The following is a 25,123-nucleotide window of genomic DNA, read 5'->3' as shown; positions in this document are numbered from 1 at the left end:
TCACTCAGGGAGCGGGCGAGCGTCGGGGGAACCCCATTCGGCTCTGGCCCCCTGGCTTCGGGGAACAGCCCTGTAGGCGTGGGGCACGCGCGGAGGCGGGGCACGCCGGGGACCCCAGGGCCGTCGGGAGAAAGGAGGGCCGCCCTGGGCACGAAGCGGAGACAGAAAACCCCGAATGTCCCTGTGTGTGTGTGAGGCCCGGGAGCCCCAGGGGACTCGGGGGGGGCCTCGAGTCTTCCTGCCGCACGAGACCACAAACCTCCCTTCCTGTCCGCGGCACCTCCAGGGTTCCCGGAAGACGAGTCTGAGATGGGGGTGGGGAGCAGCTCCTCTCGGCCGCGACCCTGCTCGGGTGTCCTGACCAACCTGCCCCTCCAGTCCCGTGCCCGCTTCCTCCGGGCGGCCTTCCCGCCTGTCTGCTCCCACCTGCCCCGGGAGGTCCGAACTGGGGACCCTTGGAAGTCATGTCATGGAGGCTGTGTGCGCCTGTGACCCCGGGCGGCTTCGCTCCCCGGCCCTGCCCTGGGCGCGCTGCAGGAGGTAGGTGCACGGCCGGGGAGCCCCGCGCTGCGGGTGCACCGTGCCCCTCGCTGCACCCCCCCTTCTGGCTGACGTTTGGAGGCGCGCCCCGTTCTGCTGGCATCTAACACGACCCTCCCCCACGTTAGTGATTCTGGGCCGATGTTACAGGCGGCAGGTCCCTTTCTGTCCTGAACAGGTGTCTGTGCCCGTGGGCAGCAAAGCACGGAGGTGTCTCTGTTCCGAAATCCCCAGGGCCTTCAGGCTGCCCAGGTGACTTCTCATACTGGCTGCCTGGCACCCCTACCAGGGCGGCTCCTCGGGGGCACGACCCGGCCACCCCGTGGCCACCCGGGGCCCTGTGGCGGTGACTACCGCGGCACACGCAGCTGTCACCCCTCCCTCTCCTCCTTCCCCGCTCTGTCCCCTTCCTGTCTGCCTTTCAGGGATTCTTGTTTATCAGAACTTTCACCCGTTTGTTACTCTTCTCTCCGCCAGTTAGACGCGGTGTTTGGGGTCCTCAGAGGAAGCGACGCACCCGGCACATCTGGGGTGACCACCTGACTCCGGTCTCAGGGATGCCCTGTAACTGTCCACCCTGCTGACCCCGTGGTGCCTGCGGGTCCCGTTGCTTCACCCGCAGGGCACTGCGGCCGTCACCGTGGCCGGCCCCCCAGGGTCCTGGAGACACTCTCTTCTAACAAGAAGGCGAAGAGGAACCTTTGCAGTACACTGGCCGCCGCCTCCTTGAAAGGGTTCTGCGGCTTGGAGTCAGGTGTTCGTCTCTTTTGTCTTTTTAAAATCTTTTCCCATTTGTGGTGCATAATCCTAAGTCACTTTATCCCACAATAAAAAACAAAAGCCATCGTTCTTCTGGGTCCCCCATCCTCCCCCCACCCCGACCCCAGCAGGTGGCGTTGGCCTCACCAGGGGCCGGTGGAAGCCTGAGCGCTTGCGACCGGACCCCGAAGCCCCCCGGGGAGCACTTCCGCCGCACCTGTGCGGGGTCGGGGTTGCAGACTGCGTGGAAGCCCCTTCTCGCGGAGCGCCTCAGACCCTCAGGAGGGAAACCCCGCCCGTCTGTTGCAACTCTAGGCTATTATGAAATAATGAGACATTCCAGCTCCCTGCCCTTAAATTTGAAACCTGAGGTCTCTGGCGAAAACTTATCTCGAAAATTATGCCTTGAGACTTCGCTGCAGGACTAACACAATGATTATTCCCAGGGACTTTTTAAGAATGCCATTATTATAAAATCAGCTTGTAATTGTAGGGGCTCGATATCTTCTTATTTGCTTATCTGCACAGCTGGTAGGCAAAACAGACACTTTCTAATTGTGTAACCATCACCGGTGTTAAAAAAGGATGTTTTCACAGATTTACTCTTTACAGCTGAAAAATCTTGTAAGAAACTTTGCATTTAAATTCCACTGTATAAATTGCCTCACGAGAGGCCTGCTTCACCACTTCCTTTGTGGAGATTTCGTGCTTCTGGGGTTTTTGTTTAACAGAATTCAGGGGCTTCCTCCTCCCCTCCCCTCAATCTATTTTGTATTTAAAAGTTTTCCTACAAGTCTAGTGAAGAAAGCAGGAGACCTGGGAAGGGTGGGTTCCTGACATCGCTGATGGAGGAGCAGAAGTTTCTAGAAAATGACTACCTGGCTAGGTCTTCGTCTAGTGAGGGCTGAGAGAAGGTATCGTGAGCCTTTGTGTTTCTGTGGTCCCTCCCCTGTGACAACTTTAACCTGCCCTCTCTGTCTACTTTTTGGTCCTAATAACATGCGAGTAAATATTAGGGGTGTTGGCTGAAGAAATCACACCATCACAGGGTAGTTATTCAAAGAACACCTGGTAGAGATGTGCAGAGTGAGTAGGCTTTTTACCCAGCAAAGTGCGCCAGAGAAGGGGTACAGAAGGGAAGTGGAGGCCATCCCCAGAGCGCTATAAATTATGCATGTGTTCTGGTGGGTGAACAATTAATCACATTGGATCAGGGACCTCAGAAGCGACTCTCATTTGGGATGCCACCGGAGTGTGCCCAGCACACGCTGACGGATTGCTGGCTGCCGGCTCGGCACCGGGAACCTCTCCAAGGACACCGGTGTGAAGAGGGTCTTGGGGCTGGTGAGAAGAGTCTAGAAGGTAGGTAAGGATGGAGACCCAGACCCTCTTCAAGCCCAGCGTAGTCATCTTAGAGATGTTGACTCTAAGGTGCAGAGAATGAATTCCTTGCATTAATTAGGTGGACCCATGGGGACACTGGATCCTTCTGCCCCTCATTGCAGGGGCTCTTAGAGGGAGGGTCTCTCTGGAGAAGCCCTTCCACAGCTGGGCCCTTCTGACCGTCCTGTGAACCTGCATGTCCATGAGTTTCTTTCCTCGGAAAACAAATTCACACTCTTACTTTGCGGTAGAAGCGCAAGCAAAAAGAAACAAATAGGCCCAACTCAGCCCTTTCAACCACGTGAATGGCTGTCTGTGACTCCACGTGAGGCATTTTATTGAAGGCTCAAGTAACTAGGAGGGATTCAAACAACATTCTTGAGATCCTGGTTGTCCGGACACCATGGAATTGCTTTCAGATGTGGGGATAAAATTTTTAAACGTCATTAAAAAGCACACCAGGGATTTTTGACATAAAGGAAATCATCCCATCTTTCAAGACTAAATATGTTTAAATTGATACCTATTTGTTGGCGCTTGGGTTCTGTCCTAGAATTTGAAATCTGTTATGCCTGTAAAAGTTCATACCATGAAGTTTCTTGTGAGCCATTCAAAGGACTAAGATTTCAGCATAACGCCCTCTGCAGAGGTCTAAGTTTAAGAGTGAAATTGGCATTGGCGAAGGCAGTCTAAAACATGGTGCTTCCTTCACGGTCAGTTACATAGCTCTGTGCTGTTAAGAATCAGTGTTCCACCTTCATTTTAAAACAATAGGGTTAAAGCCACCATGGGGACGTTGTGCAAAGTTTTATCTTTATGTAAGGAAAATTTAAAACAGAGATTTTCAGCGTAAATGAAAGACACTCAAATTCTGAAATTTAAAAGAGTCTCCTTTCCCCCCCTTTTTTGTTTTATACCGTGCTTCAAACATTCAGGGACGCGGTCTAATTTAGGAAGATTGATTTCCAAAAGAAATCATTTTCTGCTTACATTTCTCAATTGATTTCAAAATTGCAAAAAAGGAAAATAAACACCTCCTCGTTGCTCTTAATAAGATTACCAAGCTTCACTGCGTATCTATTTTTATTATCCTGTACTCACTTTAGCGGCATGAATTAGCAGCCGTGTTGGCGCAAGAGAGTCCTCGGTGCTTGGCTTGAATATTAGCTATAAGAGCTCTATATGGATTCATCTAAGGAGAGAAAAAGTTAGCTGAAGCCATAAAGATAATTAATCTTTGTTTGAAATGATATTTTCCTTTCTGCTGCCATTCGTCATGCGGAAGCATTAAAACACCCTCTCACTGTGGTAGAAGCCAAAGAGATGCCATTTGAAGCTGCTTGAAAATACCCCCTCCCCTCTTCTCCCTCCACAGCCCCCCACCCCTGCCTGCCAAGCCTCTATGAATCTGCTCCTGTTTCAAAGGCCATCACCCAGGGCTGCTTAGATGTGATTGAAACCCACTGTTGTCCACGACTGAACCCCAAGACAGGACAAGGGCATCAGACAGCTTTGCTGGTGCGCCGAGGGACGGACACCCCTGCCCTTTAAATGTGGGCATTGTCTCTTTCCAGTGGTTCTTCGGACAATTTTCTCATAATCAATGTGGCCGCGAGACTGAGGGTTCCATTTCCGCCCTCTTCTCCCGCCGAGCCTTCTTTTATTCTGCGTTCTCGTCTTCTGATGAGTTCTTTATATCTAGCGAGAGTTCGGCTTAATTAGATATTCAAATGATTTTGAGCAGTGCTGTTCCTCTCACTCCGAACTGCGACAAACACCGAGGAAACATACTGTTGGCGGCATTTAATCAACGGCAGTCAATTTATCATTTTCACAGTTTTAGTGAGCGGTTATGAATCACTAAAATCACAGGTATTGTAGGTGTAGCGCTGTGGCACCGTCATTAACAGATCTGCGGCGCAGAGGGATGACTTGGTAATTGAGTAGGACTAATAAGAACACATCGTTTAGCTGCGTGCGACAGACCGCGCCTCCAAACGCAGGCGTGCAAAATCCACGTTTTGCTTAATAAATAAATTACACAGCCGATGTACTGTACATAATTTGTGTCCTCGTGGATTTGAGTGATATATAATGCGCGGTCCAAGCCATTTATTTATTAAGACTAACTATATATTGTAGGAAGGCAACTTAAAACTCCAGGGTAGGGCCTGCCTAGGGCTGGGGTTGGGGGGGGCCGGGGTGGGGTGGGCTTGGGGGTCAGAAGCCTGGGGGCATACGGCCAGCTGCCTGTTCTCCGGCGTTTCGAAGTGTCGGTTCTGTCTGTCTGGAGGAAAGGCAGCTTGGACCTTTTGCTCTGGTTTCTGAGATTAGAGAAAATAAAAACATCCTTAAGAATATCTGGGGGAACAAAAAAGGATCTTCAAGATCACCCACACGGAACACATTTTGGGAATGCCAAATGGCAAAAGCTTGGCGGTTGGATTTCAGCGGAGATTGATGGGAGGAGGGATGGCACCGCGGGGCACGTCCCGCGGGGAGACGGGCCGGCCGGCGGCCACGGTCCTGGTTTGCAGAAGGCAGGAGCCAGACAGCACTGTGCTTGTGGGCTGCACCCCCGACCATTCCCGGGTGGACGTCGTAGCCTTGAGTCCCCTGGTGCGCCTCGCCTCGAAAGTGCGTGTCACCCCTTAGAACTTCGTCACACGTGTCCGCAATTCCAAGGAGGAGCCGGAAGAGGCATCGTGGGTATTTCACTTCTTTCCCCGAGAGCAGGCCTGTGGAGGGCTGCTTCTCCTCTGGTTCGGCCTGGACCCTTGCGGCCCCCTGGCTGGGGCCCCTCCTCTGCACCTGTCCCCGTGCTCACTGAGGGTGGAATAGTCCCCTGCCCTCACTGCCGTTTGTGCCAAGCCTCGAATAGCACAATTGCTGGGAGGTCACTTCAGGCTTAGTCCGTGGCGGTGTCACCCTCCCGTGTCCTAAAATCCTGTCGGCATGCTTTGTTTCCAACGCTACTGTCCCCGTGTGGCCTGAAGACCTTTCTCCTTCACAGGGGCCTGAGGTCAAGGTGAGCGACCGGGACAGGTTACAGTCTCCTCGCACGTGCAGGAAGAGTCGTTGCCTGGCCGCGGTGTGAGCGCAAACCAAGTGCCACAGAGTTCCAGGAGGCTTCTGGAAAGAACCACTGCCCCTGTGCTGGCGACGGCCACCCACGGTGCGTGTTGAGCCACCCGCGCGGCAAGGCTGTTCGTTCGTGAGCCTGCCCCCCCTTCCGCTGCCCGTGCAGAGCAACTTCTTGCAGAGCTGTGTCCGTGGCATCCACGTGGACGGCTCTTCCCCACTGCTTTTCACGATGACATACGGTCTCCGGTTGCTGAATCTGAAGGCTGGTTCCTGGGCTCCCTCCCGCCGAAGCCACCACCCGTTCTGACACAGTCGCTGGCTGGCCTTTCTTTGTACTGATTCTGTGTCACTTCCAACTTCTGTGCTGCGTCCCCTCATCTGGCCCCCCCCACCCCTGCGTCAGAATGCCCCAGGGCTTAGTTCTGGGACCTCTGTGCGGATCACCCATCCCGTCTGGGTCTGCTGCTCCGTTCCATTGCTGGGAAGGTCGTTTCTAGGTGATGCCTTCCCTTTACTGTGGCCTGTGTTTGCAAAGGCCGCCGGCCCGGTCCACCCGGAGGCCTGATTTACACATAACATTCAATATGCCCCCAAATCCACTCACCTTATCCCTCTAGAAATCTGCTTTCTTCTCATTTGTGGCCATCTCAGTAAATAGCAACTTTAATCTTCTAGTGTTTTTAGGACCCAGACCTTGTAATTATCCTGACTCCTTTCTTTGTCTCATTTCCCTTAACCAGATCTATGGAAAATCCCTTTGACTCTGCTTCATATACATCTGTAAAATCAAATCGCTTCTTGGGTGGGGCTTTCAAGGGGCATGAGAGCTTCCATAATCTACACACCCAAGAAAGGAATGAAAATCCTGGCAGAATTATTTACGGCATCCTCTTCCAGAACTCTGGAGACGAATCAAAGCCTTATAACAATCTGGAAAGCATTTATTCAAGAACCTGCTGACCTTGGTAAGACAGTGGCTTGTGGCGTTCATGCCCCGGTCGCCCTCACTTCACTCTGCCGGAGCCTCAAAGCCCAGGGGTCTACACGCACAGTGTCTGTGAAAGGTGGCCAGCTGCCTGGAGCAAGCAGGTTTGGGGGCCTGGAGAAAGACCCATCCCCAAAGTACTGTCACTGTCCTGTCTGCCTCAGAACTCCTTGGAAAAGCACTTATGCACAAGATATTGTTTGACCCAGCTCAGAGCTCCCTGGAAAGGTCCTATATTCTGGGCATTTGTCAAAAATAATTAGCTGCAGTTACTTCAAACGATTACACCTGCCTCAAGTTGCCGTACCAGTTGGGGCAAAGAAGACCTCTGCTAAATCTTTTAAAATGAATATCTGGAATATATGTGGAATAAGATAGTGGGTTTTGAAAACTCTGACTTATTCCTGGGGGTCTGGAAAGCCGTCTGCACGCACAGGGCTGTACGTGTGCTTGGCAGAGACCTGAAAAGGTCCCCAGGGATGCACCGCTGGTTGGCTTCTGCACAAGAGGGCAGAGGGGTCAAAGGAAGACTTGTAAGTGGCCTTCATGCCCCCCGTGTCCCCAGCACACACAAAGGGTGAAAAGGAGCCCGAGGACTTGCTGGCCTAGACATTCCAGGAAAGTGAACCAGGCAGAGACCTTGGTCATCGCCCATGACAGAGAAGTCAGATTCTACAGAACTCAACAGGTGACTGTGAGCACAAACTCTGGAGGTTGGGGGGCTGAGTTCTATTATCTGAAGTGTCTGGGTTTCAGCAAACTAGTAGGGGACACACGGAGGAGCAGGTGAGCATGGCTCCACGTAGGTGAAGAAGCAGCTGCAGAAAACACCTTTGAGGGGGCCCAGATGTTGGGCTTGTTAGATCAGGGCTTCAACTTGTACAGCCGTACAAACACTGACATAACTAAAATCAAATCGCGTCTCACAGTCCCTGTGGCCACCGTCGTGCTTCATGTGAGCTGGACTGTTGCAGACACCTCCCTACCAGCCCCCTGTTCCGTCCCCTGGAGACTGTTCTCTGGGCAGCAGCGAGGGGGGCCCCTTAACTGTGCAGGGCAGGGCCTGTCCTTCTTTCTCACTGTCGGCCGCCCCCCCTGGTGGAGACCCAAGCTCTCAGCACAGCCCACCCCCCCGCCGAATTCCTGGATGCGCTTCTGTTCTCCCCTGTGACTCTCCTCCCTCTTTCCTGTTTCCCAGGCACCTGCTTCTGCCCCAGGGCGTTGTGAGCCTCTGTGCTAAAATCTCGCCAGTGGAGGGTCACGTGGGTACTTCCTCCTCTTTAGCAAATGTCTGTGACATGACCACATGCTTCTCAGTCCCTGTCTCTGGGCATGGGGCCTGCTAGGGGCGGACATATCAGCCAGGTCACTGGAGGGGTCAGTATATGATCATGACAATGACACATGATAAAAGCTACCGAGGGTTAAGGGCAAGAGGAGTTGTCGTTCTGGCCCCACAGAGAGTACGGTTTCCTTGAAAGAGTAACGATTTCCAGAGACCTGAGGAAAGTGAGATTAACCAGACATGGGAGGGGCAGGTGTCCCCATCAGGGAGAAGGGCGGACGTAACGACTTCCAGGCAGGATCCGAGGGAGGGAGGCCAGGGGGACTGTGGCTTCTGGAACGGGGATGAGGCGGGAGCCGCAGGCCATGCTGAGGACCTTGAGATCTTGAGTTTTATTGCCCGAGCTGAACCAACCCGTGATTCAAACAAGGGAGTCACGTAATGGTCACACCGTCTGCTTTGCAAAGGTCAGATGGGACAGAGGCAGGGGCGGGTCAGGGCCCCATGGCCGCACAAGTCCCGGTGACAGAGGTGCGGGGGCTGGCAGGACACAGGGCCAAGGTGGTGGTTGGCGGACAGCTCGGAGGCGGAGAGGGTGGGACTCGAGTGGAGGGTCTTGGGTCTTGGGGCGGCCGTCAGTCAGCAAGTACCACAGGCTGAGCGGCGGAGAATCACAGGGACTGAACGCCTCGGACCTCAGGAAGCCAGAGCCTGGGATCAAGTTTGGGGCAGGGCTCTCAGGGCTCCCCGCCCGGCTATGGTGCTTGCGGTGCTCCGTGGCTTGTGGTGATGTTACTCCTGTCTTGGCCTCGGCGTCTCGTGGCTGCTGGCCCTGTGCCTCTGTGTGTCCTTTCTTCTTCATACAGGGCCACCGCTGTCACATTCAGGGGCCACCTTAATCCTGAATGACTTCATCCCCATCCTTATTAACCACACCTGAAAAGGCCCTATTTCCGAATATGATCACATCTGGGAGGATGTGGACTTTGGGAGGGTGGTGTGCAACCCGCCTCGGGGCCGGGGGGAATCTCAAGGTTGAGCACTGGGCCTTCTGGGAATGGCGGCGCTGTGCAGTGTGGCCGAGGCCTTCAGGGAGGGCCCCCGCTGGGTCAGGGTGGACACTGTGGGGGCGTCGAGACCCAGGGCGCCCGGTGTCCTGCTGCATCTGCAGACCTGACGGGTTTCTGTGAAGATGAAGTTTAGGCAGACGTGCTCCGGAGGCGGGGCCCGGGGCCCCAGAGGCGTGTGTGTTTCCTCAGGGGCAGAAAGGACCGTATCAGGATTTCCAAAATCCTTAAGAATGTTTGCTTATTAATGTGTATTTATTTTTGAGAGAGAAAGAGACCGTGAATGGGAGAAGGGAAGAGAGAGAAGGAAACAGAGAATCAAATCAGGCTCCAGGTTCTGAGTTGTCAGCACAGAGCCCGATGCAGGGCTTGAACTCAGGAACCGCGAGATCACGACCTGAGCCGAGGTGGGACACTTAATTGACTGAGCCCCCAGCGCACGCCATGACCCTTGACTCTGATACAAGCTGCCCTGTGTATCAAAAATAAAAGCTGGTTTCAGGTCCTCAGGGTGGTAAGTTTCCAGAGCTGGTCGTCTACAGCTTGTGCTGGGGTGAGGTCGGGGGTGGTGTGGTGGCCTGGGCGCACGCAGCGGTGGGGACAGCCAGGGGTCTCGGGTGGTGCCCTGGAACTTGGACAGCTGGACAGAGGTCGTCTCAGGTTTCCTAACCTACTGTCACTGACCTGCTGTCACTAGCCTCAATTTCCTCATCTGCAGGATGGGGGGACACGGATGGGTCCTAATTCACAGGGCAGATGTGAGCACTAATGGGATAATGCCCACGAGGCACACACATCTCAGGCCTGGACCGGAAGCAGGAGACATCCACGAGCCTTTTGGAAAAAAAGAAAAAGTTGAGAAAGGAAGTAAGAAGTAAAACATGAGGGTGAAAATGGCATTTGAGCAAATCAACACGTCTTTGCTAAAATAAAAGGAGCAAGTCCCATATTTTTGGAGCCTGCAGTGACCTCCTGGCGGGGTGGGGGGAAGAAGGGTTGGTCAGTGAGTGGTTTGTCCACAGTAAGACATGGGCCGGGGCTCACTGCTATCTCCCTCCCTGCCTTACCGCATCCCGAGAAGGACGGACTGAGAAGGACGGCGTGGGCTGAGAAGTGTTTTTCCACTGCAGAAAGATTACAGATTATGCTTTGGACGCTTTTTGAATGCGTGGGGGGACAGGCCCATCTTACTCAGAATTTGCACAGTACGGTGATGCCTCGTCTTGGTTTCTTTCCAGAGTCGCATCCTGTGGGGCTTGTTGGGATCGGTTACGTGGTGTTGCCCTCACGGACACACTGACAAGCTCTGGCCCCAAGCACAAGGACTTAATGTCAAAAGGCACCCAGTCAAGGGACACAGGACATCTGAGCAGTAAAGCCCTTGGGTAGGGCCATGCCGACCCGCACAGACGACTCGAGGTGAAGCCCCATGAAAGCGCAGAATGTAGGAGGAGGCATCCCCGACGACCATGCACCATCCCTTTCCCTCACGTGTGGACCCTCCCTGGCCATCAACCACACTCCTCATGTGTCAACGTCCAGCAAAAATAAAAGCACCTTGTAAACCCAATCAGCAAGAAAATATTCATCACAAGGTTGATTCCTTGTGACCCAATCATTAACCATCTATATAGCCCAAGCTGGACTTTGGATCTTCCTTAATTTTTTCTTTTCCGCTGTCATTTCTGATCCCTTTTCGCCAAAGCCCATTTCAATGGTACTGAGAGATAAAGAGCAAACACAAGGATATCTTGGCCCCTGCGGTCACTGAGATAAATTTAATAATTTAAATTGACCTAGGGGCCTCTGTATGGAATAATCCTCCACTTAGATGACCCAGTGAGTCTTAACTCATTTTCAAGTCTGTACCCAGTCAGTGTGAAAGTGTTAATGTCCCTCTATCACACGGCGCTGGGTACACTTATCTCCTCGTAGCCAAGAACCAGAGACAATGATTATATTACTCATAAGATATTTTTACCTGGAGTGATCACACATACAGCTTTGGTTATTATTTTTTAATCTTTTTTTTTTTTTTTAAACTGGCACCTTTCTTCATAGCCCTGGGAATAGCCTTAATTTTTATATTAAAAATTGTCTTTTCCACACCTTGAGTTGTTGTTGATCTTTAAAAAAATAATAGAATAAAATAAACAGTGGGAATTTAAAAGTGAAAGCCGATATCCCTTTTGTAAATAAATAGAGGCCAGCAAAGAGCGGGTTCTAAGCAAAAATCTTTTGGGAGGTGTGCCTGAGCATTGTTGTTTCCTGGTGACACAACTCCCTGAAAAATTGATGACAGTTTGAGTCGTGGGCAAATTCACAGACACCTAGAATTTGGGGTTGGATTTAGTGGCACTGGGTGCCTCTCTGGGGTCCACGAGCCCCTGAAAACATTCCCTTCTCTCCTTCAGTGACAGAGGTGACATCCAATTCTTCTGAGGTAATATGAGCGGCACCTTCCCTCCAATAAGGCTCCTGACAAAGCCCTATTGCCCAGGATTTCCCTCAGGATCTCTCCTGAGAGCCTCTGAGGCAGTTGAATAAAGTGCAAGTCCTTCCTGAAGTTTAAATACAATCGAACTATTGGAGTTTTTCAATACTGAAGCAGAAGATTAGCTCTTCCGGAAGAAGCCATCATTATTGTTGAGTTAGATATCAATAGGTTATGTTTTAGCCTTTTGTTTTCATTTTTAAAATTTTAACTGAGGTATAATTGACATAGAATGTATTAGTTATTTTATTCTTGTTTATTTATTTATTTTGAGAGAGAGATAAAGAGAGTGGGAGAGGGGGAGAGAGAGAGAGAGCCAAGGAGGGGTAGAGGGAGAAGAGGAGAGAGAACTCTAAGTAGATTTCATGCTGTCAGCGCAGAGCCTGATGTGGGGCTCGAAGTCACAAACAGTGAGATCATGACCTGAGCAAAGTCGGATGCTTAACTAACTAAGCCACCCAGGTGCCCCAACTTGTTTTATTCTTACTGTTTATAATGGATCACCTTGCTTATGGACTGAAGAAGTCAAAATACTTGACTTATTGTCCTGATTGATTAATTCCTCTGTGACTAAGTCTTGTCCCCTCTCACAGGGTCTTCCCTGGAGAAGAGTGGGATGCCCGGATTTCCCACTCCTTCCTGGACTGCTGCCACGCCATGACCTTCCCTTTGGGATCCCTTCAGGAAGGCTCTTTGACTCGTGTCCACCAATTCCCTTCAACTTTCTCAGTCATGGGGTGTGTTTCTGCAGAACCTTGTGGTGCCCTGACACTCACTCGCTCTGGCAAACAGAGCCACCGGCTCTGATGCCAAATGGTGCCCAAGGACCCACATGCCGTATAGTCAGAAAGCCCTACCGTATCCCAAATCCTCAGGGAATTGGTGAAAGGGGGTGACTTCGCGTTGAACACTCTAGCAGGGAGCGAACTTGGGTTTGGAGTTACACCTCCTGCCACACAGTACCCCGGAAGGTGTGTGCCCTCTCATTCCAGCTGAGGCTGGTCCCAGGGGCACCTGGGGGGACTGGTTCTCTGAAAGAAGGCTGTTCCTTGTGCTTAGTGCTGGGCTCAGCTCTGTGCCTGGGCTCCTCATGCTGCAGGCCCCTAGCCCGCATCTTTGCTGTCACTCATACTCCAGGCACCCGGTGGGCCCGAGCCGGCCGGGAGAGGAGAAGGTGGGCGCCACACCATGGAGCCAGGCACCCACCCACTGACCATCCTGGAGAACCCCTGGCATAAGTCAGACATTTCTTTTGCTGCCAAACCATCCAAACACAGTGTCTCAATCCACACCTTGTCTATAGAATTGAGGCACCTTCCAAGGAGAGGAGCACCTTCATCTCTTTCTGCGAGACTGTCGCATCCTCCTGATCGGGGAGCTCCATCACATGAGGATCATTCAAGGGTCCAAGAGAGCCCCTGCATGCGACTCAAGGGCATTCATGCTCACTTTTCTGGGGTAGATGGTCCAAGGTGGTTTTCTTGCTCCTTGTCTAGAGGACTGTATTTAAACTCTTTGGAGGCACCTCTCTCCATAACTATTTGAGATGTTATCTCTGACGATGCAGTGTGACATCCTGAGGGTAGGAGCATCATGTACCTAGAAAAGCCTGAAGTCCAGTGTCCTATGAGAATATAACAACATCTTTGAGGCTGACAGACTATGACTGGTGCCCTGTGACTGAGCACACATTTACTGAGTATATATTCCCCGAGTTTCCTGTGAGGATTATCAAGGAAAACGTATGTAAGGGATAGCAGAGCACCTGACACACGCCCAGTGCTTAACAAAAATTAGCGATTATTCTTGTTTGCTATTACTTTCTATCGTAAAAGGCATCATTTTAGTTCTGGGAGGAATGAAGTTGAGGTGACGAATGCATTTGCATTGGGAAAGAGTTCTATCGTGGTTGTGGTTTTGGGACAATTCTATTTATCAATGATTGTAAATTTGGATGTTGAAACTACTGAAGTGCAAGCATGTCAGCAGGGCTCATAATTTACATGCGTCTGGCGCTACGAACCATGTCAGGCTCAGGAGATATAACAGATAATGAATTCCAAAATTACATGTACAAGAAAAAACAACTAAAAACTTAGCAAGCTCAAGCTCAGTGGATATGGGTGCCGTCTACCTCGCCTGTACTGGGAGAATCAACAGAACATAGCATGTGAACTGATCACGCTGCACTGTGAGTTGTAAAAAGCTCAAGACAACAGTATTCCAAAAGTTTGAAATTGGGTTTAGAGATTGTTAGGAAGAAAGGAAGATGTGACACTAATATTTGCATATCAAGCTCCCAGCAGAGGCTGTAAAAGAACCATGATATCAAACTTCAGATGATCACATCAATGATCTAAGTGATTTTTCACAGGAGCCTAACTTACTGCAGCAGATGGAAAGGGAAGTAGGAGCCTATGACTTTGCCGTCAGTAGGTGATAAGCAATCTTGAAATTGTAGTCACTTTTGATGAGAGTGAATATTTAGTTGAGGAAAATGCAGAGAATTGACTTTGGATGTTTTTCTTTGCTTTTGGCTTTAAGGAATGGAGGAGAGAATGTGTTGTGGTTGACACCTTAAGTCAATGTTTAGTATGTACCATAGTTGGCCCTATCCTCCAAATAAAACTATTAATTTTTTAAGCATNCAGCATGCACCAAAAAAAAAAAAAAAATGAAGTTGGAAAATACAGGAGCCAAAGAGTATATCCTGGAAATTTGTTTGTTTCTTTGTCATGCAAAATTATTTTATAACAACAACAAAATCAATGCTATTTTCATCTGATACTTACCAAAGGAGAAAAGACCTCAGTTTTATGCAGAGCCAACTTTGTCCTTTGTGAGGTGCCTTGTCGTTTTCTTTCCCCAGAGCCGTAAATTCCTATCTCATCATTGACCATATTCTGCCCCGTATCTCTATATATTATTAGTGTGTAGTTTAGAGCAGTGTTAAGTATTGGCACATTTTATTATGCTGATGAACAACACTGGGCTGTTAGGTAAAATGTAGTGTCAACAGTGATTTCTCTCTTTTCTTCAGCGTCTTTTAAATTTTCTTCTGGACTTCTAGAAATGAAACTACAGGGCATCAAATCCTATAGAGGCCTGATTCTTTTCCTATGCCTTCCAAGTTGATGAGCTAAGAATGTAATAGAAGAGATTACTCATCATGCAGAAACACAAATAACAAATGTTACAAAACACAACCCTCTTCAAAGTCTTAAAAAACATATTCAACAGTCATTGACATTTAAAGTAAGCAGATATCCTTCTTTAAAGACATGTAGTCTTGATCCTTGAACTTGAAGGATCAACAATCAAATAATGCATTCAATTGACCAACAGGCACAGGCCCCAAGTTGTCCACCTATACTACTGGAGAGTAAAAACCAGTGAATGATGGAAGCCAAGTTTTTCCACACGTTAAACAAACATGGACAAGAATTTAAGGCTGTCTCTACATTGTGGTGGATATCCCAATGCCAAAGCAATATGTAGGGCAAGATGGTGCATCCAGATAGAGTTTACAAATGTCGACTGGGATACTTGGCCTATATATAGTACCTTGAGGTAGGCTAATTTCTTTCTTTCTTTTTTTAATGTTTATTTATTTTTGAGAGACAGAGAGACAGAGCATGAGCAGGGAAGGTGCAGAGAGAAAGGAGACACAGAATCGGAAGCAAGCTGCAGCCTCTGAGCTGTCAGCACAGAGCCCAATGCGGGGCTTGAACTCACGAACCGCGAGATCATGACCTGAGCTGAAGCCAGCCGCTTAACCAACTGAACCACCCAGGCGCCCCATAGGTAGACTAATTTCTGAGTCTTTCAATGAAGGCATTAGTTTGGGTACACCACTTCCATTTCATACTTGTTCGTGATAAATCATTGTGAAAGTGTAATCTGAGTTTCTAGTGTCCAGGGATAGTTTTCTGTTGGGATGTTTGTAATTCCATGTGGCTGAGGGACAGTCTCAGCTTGAGAGGTAGAGCTGTGATACATTTTGCTATTTATTTTTAATGGCCGCATCTCAGTGTTATCTTGGATCTATCTTTCCAGCTGGGTGGGCTCCTGTGACACCTCACAGTCCTAGTCTGTAATTTTCAGTTCCTTTCACTTGGAAAATATTTTAATTTTTTTTAATATTCTGTAAGATGACACTGCTAGACATATATGTACACAGACATACATGCTTTGATACATACACATGATCACACATAAATAAGACAGAAGAGAACTCTCTTCCTTATGGGAATTGCCATCCAATAAGTTTGGGAGAAATAAAGGAGTCAGAAAATTATCAGTAGATGCTAAATTAGTGGGGGTAAAAGTTTGATTAGAAATGGGCTAGGCATGTAGCAAAGTAGCTCCCTACAAATTACACATAAATTACAAAGGAAAAATCATACCATTCCAGTCTGACACCTGGCAGACAGCACGTGATCAAATGGACATCATTTATGTACAGACAAAGCAAGGTCATGGTGTCTCATGTGATATACAGATCTTCCTCGAAGTGTGATGGAATTACGTCCTGATAAACCCATCATAGGTTGAAAATATTGTAAGTTAAAAGTGCACTTACTACATCTAACCTACCGAGCATCACAGCTTAGACTGGCCTCCCTTAAATGTGCTCAGAACATCTATAATATCCTTCAGTTGGGCAAAATCATATGCCATAAAGCCTCGTTGATAACAGAGTACAGAATACCTCACAAAATGCACTGAAAACTGTACTGAAAGTGAAAAACAGATGCTTGTGTGGTTGCAAATGGTTGTCAGTGGGTTGTTGACCCTCAAGATCACTGACTGACTGGGCTCTGGGGCCACCCAGCATTGCAGGAGAGGATCGACGGCATGTTACTGGCAGAGGAAGATCCACATTCAAAATTCCTAATACGGTTTCTACTGAATGTGCATCGCTTTTGCACCATCAGGAAGTAAAAAAATTCCAAGTTAAACCACGGCAAATTGAGGGTCATCTGTCCTTAGAGGGACCCCAATGTTCCTTCTGAATCTTCTTGCTAATAATGCATAATCTGAATTTCATATTGAGGAAATACCAGATAAGCACACGTTGAGCAACTTCATACAAAATAACCAGCCTGTAACCTTGAAACACATGAAGGTCAAGAAATACAAAGAAACCCTTCCACTTTAAGGGATGCTGAACAGACAGGACAACAAAGTGCAAGACCCTAGGATGGAGTCTGCATGGGAGAGAAGGGAGGGGCAGTGATGAAAATCTGATGTGGGATATGGTGCATATTCATGTTAAATGTCATAATTCTAACAATTTTACTGTGTTTATGTGAAACCTGTCTTTATTAGAAAATATACACTGAAGTATTTAAAATAAAGATGCAATGGGTCTCTGATTTACTTTCAGTTGGTACAGAAGAAAAGTAAAATATCTATCTATCTATCTATCTATCTATCTATCTATCTATCTATCTATCTATCTATCTATCCATCCATCTACCTACCTAAGGAGAGAATGGTAAATCCATTTGTAAACAATTGTAAACATTTGGTGAATCAGGCTGAAGGGGGTCCTTGTATTATTTCTGAAACAGTTTGTAAGTTGCAAGTTGTATCAAGATAATAAAAACTAATATAACTACCTTACTCATTTGCAGTTATTTTAACATTAAAAAATTATGTTCTGCTCGGGCACTATTTCCACCTCAGTCAGCAACAAGCACTTACATTTACTTTGCATCCTGACTCATCTGTTTTTTCATTTACTCATCTTGACAGTACAAATAGGGTTGAATTTGAGCCTTTGGTTTCAAAAATCTAACCAAAGCCATGAGGATGGGATCAAATGACTTTTTTAATCATAAAGTTCTTGCCACAAAACCTTTCTGTAAGAGTTTCGTTTTCCAGCCCGCTATTGTATTATGACGGCATTATTGCTTTAACTGCTTAGCTGCGTATTGTCCGTCACATCTTTTAAATAACATTTTACAGATATTTCACTCAGTCCAAGTCCTGCTAAGTCTAAGCTTCCTTTAATTTCCCTGCAGGATATTGGGAAGCTGGAAGGGTGTTAGAAGACTAACCTTTCAGCAGGACCAATTTGAAATATTAATGCTACATTTATCATTATTCCTTGAGAAGAACTTGGCCAATATGTTAGCACAGCTGTTCTTAAACGAGGAGCTCTCTTGTTTCCTCAAACTTAAGACTATCTTAGTCTGGAAGGTTCTAAGATGATAAAAATATTACTATTACATATGTGGAAACACATGCAACCTTCAAAATGGGTTTAGTTGGAAGAGTTTTGAAGAGTAAAGCATGCATGGAGTGGCCTCAGACCAACAGTGACATAGGTGTGTCAGTCACTTATTGCTGTGGTGATGCTGCATAAGAATCAGCCCCATCTTAGTGACTGGTAACAGCAAGGTGTGTTTGCTGCTCCGGTTACACAGCTGGTAGCAGCTGGCTCTAAGGCTGTGGCTCTGTGCTCCTGCCGCCATGTTCCAGGCTACTGGTAGACTATGAGTCTGCTTTTACTCCAGGAAGCTCACCGAAGGAGTGTCCTGCATCTTTCAAATCTTATTCTCTCATGGCAGAGTGTCGAGCCAAGAGAGTGACAGACATAAAATGCAATCAGATTTAAGGCTTCTTTCTTGGAAAAGTTGTTTGCTCACACCTATAGTTCAAAGCATGGCATATCCCCCAGCCCAAAGTTAATGGGAGAGGGAAATGTGCCAAGACTGGGGGAGGGGGAGGGATTATGGGTAGTGCTACCTACCGTGGTAGTCCAGGCTTAAAGGTGCCACCCTCCCCAGCTTTTCTTCAGCACATCCCTCGCTACTCCTTTGCACCTCACCACCTAGAACTCAGACCTCAGTGCCTTTTGTCAGATCAGGTCCACCTTGAGCTCTGCCTTCCAGATATGTTTTCTAGAGTGTCACCTATGGCTAGTTCCTGTGATGACTAACTGCAATTCCTGCCAGGCCAGGCCCTGCCATCCAAGCTGGAAGGCCCAACATGTGGATGAAGATACCACCTGGACTTCCTGTCCAGCTGAACCTTCAAATAATTTATGCCAAGGCATTCTCATGGTGCCTACACGAGGAACCCCAAATGACAACCTTCCAGCAGAGCCCAGTCAGCTGGTGAGAGATAATAACAAATCACCGTTTTAGGCTGGGGGGTGGTTTGTTAAGCCTCAACAGATGAACTTAATGAATGTTTCACTGGCAGGCTCTGATTTGTCCTTCACAATATCCTAAGAATGAAGATNGGGGGGGGGGGGAGAGGCATCAGAGATATGCTCAGGAACACACAGAATTCCATTTATCATTCTAGAGACTCTTCAACATAAACAATTTAGTACCAGAGCATCTATAATGGCTTAGGCCACATTCTAGGGAACATTCTGGAATGTAGTATTTAGACTTTAATAAATACTGAATGAAATATGGTCTGTTTTATTAACCCAGAGGACACAGTGGTCTGTATAAGAAATGCCAGGGCATACAAACAGATGACTGAGATTTTATTTACCATTAATTCTTGGGCCATCAAAATTCCAAGTTCTTTTACGTGTGCCTTGCAGCTGTCAGGCTAATTTTCCTCAACCTTGTCTACTTTTCAGCCACTGGGTGATATGATTGCAGAAGTTTTATGTTCTTTAGATAAATTTCCACCTAAAGTTTTGACCCTAGAATGGTAGAAAGTTAGGGAACTATTTCTTCATAACATGCTTGTCTGGTTTACATAACTTTCAAAATGTTTCTTGCACTATGCTGTTTGGCTTTCATTGATCGCCTCATTCATAGGTGACTGCCCACATTAAAGCCTCTGGTGCTCTTTTCCACTATTGTGCTTTTTCCCTCTTGCACAGAGAGAATACTTAGTTAAAACACTTAGTGCTAGGGGCACCTGAGTGGTTCAGCCGGTTGAGCATCTGACTTTGGCTCAGGTCATGATCTTATGGTTCATGAGTTCAAGCCCCACGTTGAGCTCTGTGCTGGCAGCTCAGAGCCTGGAACCTGCTTTGGAATCTGTGTCTCCTTTTTTTTTCTGCCTTTCCCTGCTCTCTCTCTCTCTTAAAAATAAATAAAACATTTAAAAAACCACTTAGCGATAGTCATTTATAAAACCTTTTGTCATCTCACTCAAGAACAAGAAATATGCTGGATGTTCCCTAACTCTACCAATTTTAGCAAACAAATTATACTACCTAATGTTTTATTTTTGAAAATCACCATACTATTGTTCTAAGATTAACACTTCAATTAATGTGAATTAAACTAATAAAAAGTCTTGCACAAACTGGATTTTATATCTAAGTTATGGAATAAAATGTATCAAAAGGAAATAAATAAATTTGGTGTAGTTATATAAAATATACCAAACTTCCAGGGATGTTTTGAAATTACACTTAGGTGTCTACTATATCTCAATTTTTTCTCAAAGAATTGTTCAAATGTAAATGACATATTGATGCAGAATTCTTGGTACTCATAGGATTCAGTTAGGTCAACTTATTTAAAAAGGTACAAAGGTACATTTTAGAAAGATTTTCAACAACATTGGTTTAAAAAAAAAGCTCTTCAGGATAAAATTTAAGTCAAATGATGCACTCATTTCAATAGAATTGTTGATTTTCTTAACTTCAGTTAATCGAAGTTCTGAGATCTGTTGGTGGTTCTCAACCTTTGATGCAGATAGAATCACTTAGTGTGAGCCCCCGCTAGTCAATTCAACAAAATCTCATAGCATTTACTGGAAGCTTTCCAAGTCCATAAAAATGGAGTAGATATACTTTTTCCTATTCCCACAGAGTAGAGCTGAAAACTCTAGACACTATACATGGAACAAACAAGCAAAGAGTGAACCCTAAACAGGATGAACTAGAAGAAATGTATACCAAGACAAAGTATAGATCAACTTCTGAAAACTGGAGAAAGAAACCTTAAAGTAGCAAGAGTGCAGTGACACCTTACCTGCTGGGTAAAACCATTTGAATGACAGTAGATTTCTCCTCAGAAATCAAGATGGCCAGGATTGTGTGCCTTCCCCCAATCCTGCAAAATAGTAGAATGTATAGAAGCAGAAGAGAGAGTAGTGGCTATCAGGGGCAGGGGCAGGGGGAATTGGGGACTTATTGCAGTTCAGTTATACAAGATGAGTAAGTTTGAGGAATCTATGGGACAATATGGTGCCCAAAGTTAACAAAAATGCATTATATGCTTAAACATTTATTAAGAGGGTAGATCTCATGTTAAATATGATATAAAAACAAAGCGACACAAGTAACTTTTGAAGGTGATGGATACATTTATTACCTTGCTTATGGGGACAGTATTACAGGTATATGCAGATGTCCAAATGTATCAAATTGTATACATTAAAAATAAAAATGTGTACTTTAAAAAATATCAGTTATAGCCCAATAAAGCTATAAAAACAACAACAACAACAACAACAGATAATAAAGAAAGGAAACACAGAGGCCAGAAGGTAATGGCATAACATTGTTTAAATGCTGGAAGGAAAGAACTCTCAACCCAGAATTCTATATCCAGCAAAAATATCCTTCAGGAGTAAATAAGAAATAAGAACATTTTAAGATGAAGGAAAACTAAAAGAAATAGCTAAATCAAATTCTCAGGATAGAAAGAAAATAATTTTAAAAAAGGAATCTTGGAATATCAGGAAGAAAAAGAAAAACAGAAAAGAAAAAATATTGGTGAATACAATGGCCTTTCCTCTTTTCTTGAGCTTTCACTTGTTTGAAAGAGACAAAAATTATAACACTGTCTAATGTGACTCTCTAGGTATAAAGAGGAAGTATTTAATATAATTATATTATAAATGAGAGAAAGTAAAGGAAATAAAGGGAGATATATTTGCATGCCTCACTCAAATGAGTAGAATAAAGACACCATTAGGCTATGACGAATTATGTCTATATAATGCAATACCTAGACCAATCACTAAAAGAGCTATATAAAGAGATACAAGCAAAACACTGAATAAAGAAAAATGGAATTCTAAAAAGACAACATTCAAGCAACCCACAGGAAGCCAGGAAAAATAAAACAAACAAAAAAGAAACTCCACAAGAAACAGAGGAAATAAACAGAACAAAACCCAAAATACTAGACTTAAGCCCTAACATATCAACAACTACATTAAATGTAAAGGGTCTACACACACTGGTGAAAAGGTATACCAGAAATGTAGATTAAAAAAATCTGTGACTCAACTATATGTAGGTGCATTATGCTGAGAGAAAAGAAAAAGAAGCCAATCTCAAAAGGTCACATAGGGAATGATTTCACTTATATAACATCTCAAAACAGCAAAATTAGGGAAATAGGTAACAACTTAGTGGCTTTCAGGGGACCGGGATGGGATGGACCATAAAGAGGTAGCATGATAGAAAGCCTTGTGCTGATAGAGTAGTTATGTACCTCGATCATGGTGTTGGTTGCTGGGATGTACACACCTTATAAAATGGAGGCATCCCTAGAACCATACATGTATAGCATGGAACTCATCATACCACAGTCTGTTGGTTTTGATATTGTATTGTAAGATGTAACCTCGGTGAAGAGTACATGAGATCTCTGTCTAACTTTTAACTTCCAGTCATTCTACAAAATGCTTTTTAAAATCTACTCAGGTGATAATGAGAGCCACTACTTTCCACGGTCATAAATCAGTGTAACCCAAAGAAATAACTTTGGTGCAGAAAGAAATGAAGAAGCTGTGGTTCTTATTGCTTTACGCCAATCTCCTCACTTGTGCTGGGGCTTCTTCTTTCCTAGATCCACATCAGAATGTTTCCATAACAGTGTTTTCTAGACTTAATTTTCACACTGTAATCAGCTGCAGAGAATTAAAACAAGTAAACATCAATGCAACGAGTTCACAAATCTTTCTCCAGAATCCTGATTTAATTTGGCAGGTGTATGGCCAATTAACGTGCTTTTCAAGCTTCCCAGTGGGCTTTACTATGCAGCCAAGGCTGAGAGCCCCAGCTCTCACAAGCCAGTGCTGCACTGACCAGAGTGAGACACGTGCATGCATAAAAAGACTAAAAGGTCTTGGAAAGTCCTATGCCTTCTTCTGGTTAGAAAGGTGGCCTATGCCAGTGAATGGTCATGTTTTTGAAAGTGATGCCTTTTCCCTCTTTCAACACTTTTCTTTTTCTTTTTGCTTTTCTGTACTTTGCCTATGGTATTTCTAGTTGCAAATTTCTTTTACCTTTACCTTGCTGACTGGGTCTGACAATTCTGTGGGTTGAGTGTTGTATCAGATCCCAACTGTCCATCCTTCTCCCTAAACATTGCTTCCACGACCTTTTTTCTTTCTCTCCTTCTTCCATGGGCCAAGGAAATAGATTACACCACCCACCTCATCCCAAACGTCCATGCCTTTAATTTTCTGGTACCAGTTCTTGGCCTGTTGGCTACCCGAGTCACTTGTTGGCCTCTCCTTGCTCTGAGCTGTCTCATGGGGTCACTGATGATGGCAGTCTGCAAATGGCAGATTTCTAGGACAGTTAGGTTGTGGGTAGATTTGGCAAATGAGGGAGAAAGCATGGGCAAAGCTAAGTTATCCCCTGCCTTTCTTAAGTCTCTGGAAACAACAGCATTTACTCTGTGACCCGGGCTACTGCTGGGAAGGCTCACCTGTGCTTCCTCTCACGGACCCCGGGCGCCAGCAACCCCACATCTTTCCTTTGCTCTTCGGGTGGGTCAGGTTAGCAGCTCTGGCCATTGCTCCACTCTGGGCTATCTCACTGTCTCCTGTTTAGGTTCTCAGCTTTTCCTCTCTGTGTAACCATTTCTCTATGTTGAAGTCCTTTAAAAAATACTTAATAGTGATTTCTGTTTTTCTGATTGGAACTTTTTTTTCTATTTTTTTCTACCCCAATGTTACCCTATGTTTTTTCAACCATCTTTCAGCTCTGTCTAATCTGCTGTTAAGTTCAGTAACTGAGATCTTCAATTATTTGCTTGTGTCTAAAGTTTAGAGTTGGTGCCTTTTAAAATACATTATTTTTTGTAGTTTCCAGTGTTGTATCCCCAAATTTCAATTTAGATATTATATTCTTGAACAGAGTAAGCATCGATATTTTAGAGCCTTTGATATTTTCAACATCTGCAGCCCACAGGGCTGTTTCTGTCGCCTGTTGTTTCTTGATCTTCGTCTGGAGACTTTTTTTTTACTTTGGCAAGTTTTTTAAAATTAATTTATTTTGAGAGAGAGAGAGAGAGAGCGCACAGCAGGGGAGGGGCAGAGAGGGAATCCCCTCTCTCAGGCAGGCTCTGATCTGTCAGCATAGAGCCCAGCTCGGGGCTCAAACTTGTGAACCATGAGATCATGACTTGAGTCAAAATTAAGAGTCGGAGAGTCAACTAACTGAGGTGCCCACGTGCCCCATACTTCTGGCATGTTTTGAGGGCCACTAACTACGTGGGGTCATTTTAAATGATTGGGTCATCCAGAGAATTTGATTCTGACCTGCAGTCTGTGAACAGGATGCTTTACTCCCAGTGTATTGACTTTCATAGCAGTATTTTTGGAGTTCTAGACCAAGGTTGGGGTAGCATATGAGGATCCCTCCCAGCGGCACACCCCAGACTTTAAGTCTTCTTCCACGAGTATTATGTAGGCACCAAAATCTCAGCTCAGACTTTCACAGGTGCCTTCCAGTTCAGCGTCTCTTCCCTGAGGAAAAGCAGACCCACATACCTGTTATCTCAAGATGTCTGTCTACCTTGTTTTGTTAGCTTTTTGAGTCTTTGTGTTCTGTTGTGCTAATAATCTCGACCTCAACCACCTGAAGTCCAGATCTCACTCTTCAATAAAGCATGCACCACACTAAGCCTGTGCATAGAGAAATAATTGAGAATGGAACATTTGTGTAGCTATTAGAGCCTAGTTTGGTGATTTGTGGGGTGACAAGTCACAATAAGATTGGCCATGTATCAGCCTTGGGCGAGATAGCCTCAGAACCATCTGCTCCCAATGTGAAAGGAGCAGAGAAAGTGCATGATATCAAATTCTCCCCTTGTATTAGTCTATTATTTTCAGTTGTAAAATATTTCAATTGTGGAAATATTTCACCTATGGAAGCTTCTGGAAAATCCTGGCTATATCTACCAATAAGAAACGGGAGTAATTTCTGGATTCTGTAATGTGGCCCTGTACATGCATATAGTTTCTCATGCACGAGAATGAAATTTCTCATACCGCCTAGTTTAGAAATGATCCCATGTCCTGAGCCGTACCACACAGCTGGCCTTCTGACCTGCATTCCTAGCTGCTCTGTAGTACTAAGTATAAATTATACTCCTTTAAGTAATCTGTGCTGGGTATGGCTACAGATAATGCCACAAGTTTGTGCCAAAGAATACTTTTTCGTAGTTTATAACAGCAAGGGATAATAACTAGGTATTAACCCACATGGTCAGTTTATTGTGAGCCGTTAAGAGGGAGGTATGTTTAGAACAGCTGGAAATGAGCTAAATGTTCGCTGAAGCAGTCCAGGC

The sequence above is a fragment of the Crocuta crocuta genome, unplaced genomic scaffold (assembly GCF_008692635.1).
Source record: "Crocuta crocuta isolate KB4526 unplaced genomic scaffold, BGI_CrCroc_1.0 scaffold101, whole genome shotgun sequence".
NCBI lineage: Eukaryota > Metazoa > Chordata > Mammalia > Carnivora > Hyaenidae > Crocuta > Crocuta crocuta.
This window is presented reverse-complemented; position numbering follows the sequence as displayed.